The sequence below is a fragment of the Octodon degus genome, unplaced genomic scaffold (genome assembly GCF_000260255.1).
Source record: "Octodon degus isolate 3935 unplaced genomic scaffold, OctDeg1.0 scaffold00125, whole genome shotgun sequence".
Classification (NCBI taxonomy): Eukaryota; Metazoa; Chordata; class Mammalia; order Rodentia; family Octodontidae; genus Octodon; species Octodon degus.
In genome coordinates this window covers 5,371,134-5,376,016 of record NW_004524701.1, presented here as the reverse complement: position 1 = coordinate 5,376,016, position 4,883 = coordinate 5,371,134, and the positions used below count along the sequence as shown (strand labels likewise).

Sequence of the window (4,883 nt, the reverse complement as noted above, 5' to 3'; positions counted from 1 at the left end):
TTCCCATTTAATATAACATTGGCTGCCACAACCCACATGGCTCTCCATGGTCCCATAAAAAGTCAGTGAAAGGATTTAGAAAAATAGAGAAGAGACAAAAGCTGAGGTTACTTGAATGCCTTTCTGAATGAGAGAAGAGAAACCTAAGGAAATGCTGGAGGAGTGTTTATTTATACTTTTGAAACAGTGTCACAACACTAGGGTTGCTTAGTGACTAATGACTGGAATTGTGTCAGGCAAGCTTTTGTTTCTCAGCACTGAAGTATTTCCATCTTCAGCTGCTTTTTACATCTCCTAATTTTCTGTTTTGTGGTATGAAGATGAATGGTCAGTTGAAGTTGGAATTGTGTTTGGAGAACCTTTGTAGTTAACCTTCTCATTCTTGAACACTTTTCATTCTTAGTGAACTTATTCATTTAGGCTAAAGATTTTCTGTCCAAAGATTTTTGGTTCCTGTATTCAGCAAGGTATCTCTGTGTCATCCAGTAAGCCATAACATTAGAAAGTTACCAGCATAGCTGGAACTTGTCAGAAGTTGTTGCTGGCTTGAACCTTTTTAATAGTTAACATATTAGTATGGCAATGTTTTCTACATCTTGTGGTTATACTTTTCTACTGGGTGTTTAAGACAAAGTCCAAATCTGTATAAATGAATAATTTGGTATCTATCAAGGTCAGTTAAGTCTCCTCAGGAGTAAGCTTGGAGCCAACTACAGCCCCTCTTAGTTTTTACAGTGTCAGCCATAGGGGTAAGTCATGACCGTTGCCGGACCAACTTGCTTTCTGCAAAAGCTTGGGAGATTTTTTTCTCTCCAGTTGACTCTCTTTAGGCAGACTATACATTGTTCAATCACTTTTCTCTGTGGTCCCATAATCTTCTTGATCAGAAAATCAGGGTCTCACCTGAGTTATAGCATGTTGCAGTAGAAGTTTTCTCCAAAATTCATTTTTTGAACGTCCATAGAGACTAATGATACCCCAGTGTAATGGAGGCAGTGAACTTATTACTATTTTATTTGACTATCAATGACCTTAGAACAGAAAATGGAAAAGTTATTGCTGACAACTATAGATATTTTAACATTGAAATGCCTATAGAATGTTAACAGGAAATATTTATGCTTACATAGAAATTTGGAAATCAAAACCAAAAATAGCATTGCAGCGTGACAATCACGATGACATTTCATAAAACACTTAATTTTTCATTTTGGCACAACATAAGCTGCCAGAGCACCTCTGTGAGGATATACTAATTTGAGAAAATAATTGCAACCATTGGCAAAGATAGTTTAACTCAGAGAACTGAGTTAAGGTCAATTAAGCCTTGGAATTGACCAAGAATACCCAAGAGATGGTAACCAAGTAGTCAAAGATTGAGTAGATGATAGAGTATATAGAGATAAATAAGCTAAAAGTTATAAATATTCTTAAGTTCCTTTAAAATAAGATGGCTGTGGCCTAGCAGGGTTCCCACCATTCCTTGGGGCACAGGTCCATAAACTCTAGTAGGAAATCTTGGGGCCTCCATTTCAGGAATTAATGTGAATCTGGAGGAGGGACTTAGGTCCAAGCCTCTACTATCTGTTGTGGCATGCCAGAGGTTAGAGATGTGCTTGTTGGGAGAGGATAGGGATACGGAGGAGTTGAACAATGCACCTTCATTGTCTCATGGCACTGAGGTAGGCCCCAGTGGAAATTACCCAGAATGGCCCAATCTTCCACACCAGCTTTAGACTTACATTCAGTTGCCCACATGACACGCTGCCCTACACCTTCAACAGACACCAGGTTTTATTAGAGGAAAAGCTAATTCTTGTACTGCCTTTGCGGATGTTGCAAAACAGTTTCAGGCAAAATGCCCTAATAAATGGAAGCCAACTTAGGGGTGGCTGGCCCTTTGATGGAAGTTCCCTCCAAGTCATAGTGGCAGCTCTCTTAATTTGCTTATATGCTGGTAATTCAGAGGAAAGTTAATTGTTAGTGATAGCAAAGGAACCTTCCCTGATTAGCACATCTTTTGTAATGTCTATGCTGTGAACACAGCATTATGAGCTGCCCGGTCTGTGCAATATTCAAAGTAATTTCCTTTCCACAACAAATAATTACCTGGTTTAAACATGCTTTGCTGTTCCTTTCCATTCACTTGGAGCCATAAACAGTTGTCCTAGAATTTCTACTAGAATCAAAATAAAGGATCATAAGTAACAGGAGCTTCTTTTAACTTTTTTAAGATTTTAAAACCTACAGCTTCAAGGAGATGTATAAATTGACCTGGGTTAAATGGGACTTGAACTTCATTAATAGGGTAGATATATTGAAAACCCTCCATGGATTCACCCACCTGTCTGGCTTCTTTTAGTGCCAGTTGCAAAGGTGAGATTAAAAAAAGTGGCTTTCCTCTCTAAGAGGTTGAAGTTCCAACCTGTGATGCAGCAGAATTTATCTGAGCTGAAAAGGCCAGAATTTCCACCTGAAGCTCAGTTAAAATCATCAAGTGTTGTGAAATGGAATTCATGGGTAAGCACTTCTCTGCTGGAAAAAGATCCCTTTTGACCCACATTGCTCCTTATTTAATTGAGCAAGACTAGAGTATTGAAGCTCTATTGGTAGCACTGTCCTCTTTGTCCTGTTCAGGTTCGGAACTTGATTAGTGTTCCAAGCCGAATCTGTTGTGGTTGTAAAACAGCTTCTAACCAAAATCCAAAAAAGTAAAGTAAATTCAGGAATTAAGCATACACACTGTCTGTCTGTCTGTCTGTCTGTCTGTCTGTCTATCTATCTATCTATCTATCTATCTATCTATCTATCTATCTATCATCTATCTATCTTTCTATCTATCTATCTAACACTATCTATCATTATCTGTCTGTCTGTCTGTCTGTCTGTCTGTCTGTCTGTCTGTCTATCTATCTGATTCTTGAGGCTGCTTGCCCCATTTTTAACTACTAGAAATTTCCTTTTTGCTTCTTTGAGATTTAGTTCTTTTTTAAAGGTCAGTAGACCAACATGGCCCAGTTTTTACACTTGATAACTGCCAATATCATTGCACCTCTGTGCTGAATATTTGTATACCAACATGCTTCTCTTCCCTGTTGCACATGAAATTTGAGAAGCATCCCATTGCCTACTAATTTTCCTTACCAGGTCAGTTCCTGTTCATTTACAATCTTGTGTGACCCACATGGCTCTGGAAGATCCTGGGGAAATATAGTGAGGGGATTTAGAAAAATAGACAAGAAATGAAAGGTGAGGTCAAGTAGAGGCCTCTTTCCAGATTGGAGAAGAGGAACCTAAAGAACTACAGCATTGGGGTGTTTATTTATATTCTGACAAAGGTAGTATCATGAGACGCAGGGTTGCCTACTGACTAATGACTGGAATTATGTCAGGCAAGATGTTTTTCTCAGGATGGAAGTATTTCAAGCTTCAGCTGCTCCCCAGAGTTGGCCATTGTTTTGTCATAAGTAGGTTTTTGTTTTGTTTTGTTTTGTTTTTTTTTGCGGAGCCGGGGATTGAACTCAGGCCCTTGCACTTGCCAGGGAAGTGCTTATTCCACTCAGCCATCTCACTGTCCCCAGTAGTTTCTATTTAATTTAGATGTTTTCTTCTGCATATATTTTCATCAGGGTTCTTACCATGAAAAGGTGTTGGATTTTCTATGAAGCCTTTTCTGCATATGATCCTGTGGACTCACAGTATGTGAACCTCTGTGAGTCTCTAATCCCTACTGAGGCCTGGAATGATGGGTGAGCCTTGAAATCCTCAGAGGTAAAACAAGGTCACAGTCAAGGACACCTACATCCAAACTCAACTAGATAAACATTGTAGCCTCAGGCATCTCACTCCTGGATTATTAACTTAATACCTTACTTAGAGAAATCTTTGAGTTGTTTGTCCTTCTTGAATACTGTCCTCTATTCTGATAACCAAATAAATATGGGCCACCCAGCTAAGTATTATCCCTGATAGAATCTGGAATCCTGGGAGAGGGCTTTAAAGCCCTCCTGCAGCTCTGAAATTATTTCATTTTCCTTTTTCAAATTTAGCGTTTACCATACACTCATTTGGTAGATTATGGAACTGATCAGTCTACAGTAGCTGAAGAATATCATTAATCCAATAGACTTCCATAAACAAATTGGTAAACATTCCTCTTTCAATTCCTTGAGAGAGCTTGAGAAGTGTAGGTGTGATTAATTGATAACTGGTGGTCAATTTGTAACATGCAGCTGAACTGCACCAGCACAGTGCTGGGTTTGGGAGGCTCACCTGAGGATTTTTTGCTGGCAGCATAAGAGGTAAAATTGAGAAAGAAGAGGCAGTTATGGAGCTAGTGGTGCTCCTGGAGCTGTTGCTTCTCCTGGAGGAGCTTGTCATTCTGAATTTCCTGATGAAATTAGCTGTTGTTATCACCAAAGCAGCTAGGACCTTGTTGTCACTGAGAATGGTGATAGTTCACCTAAGGGTGCTCTGTCCTTACTTTGAACCTTGCTTCCTAGATCTGAAGGGGAAGATGGTGCATGCTGTGGCTCCTGAAGAAGCTTCTTATGATGTTTTTCCTGTTAGGAGCTCAACTGTTCATATTATTGGAGGACTTTGGAACATCACTGTCTCTGAGAATGACATGGTACCTTTTGGCAGAACTCTAGCCCTTACTTTGAGTGCTGCTTCATCTCTTGAGTTCTGATCCCTCAACCTGCTAGAACAGATCCTCCATCCCATGAGCACAGACTTTCTTGCTTTCACCACTGGCTTTTGGTCCTTCCCAGTGCTGATCCATGAAACAGGCCTATATGAGATACTGTTATGGGATTTAGACCTCTGGTTGGTCTCATGTGAGATATCATTATAGGCTCTACATATTCATTTGGACTCATACA

At 39.6% G+C, this 4,883-nt stretch overlaps 1 pseudogene; it reads left to right on the top strand.

Moving 5' to 3' along the window:
* Positions 1-4,118, top strand: part of LOC101577633 — a 134,500-nt pseudogene extending 130,382 nt beyond the window's left edge.
* The last annotated feature ends 765 nt before the right edge of the window (positions 4,119-4,883 follow it).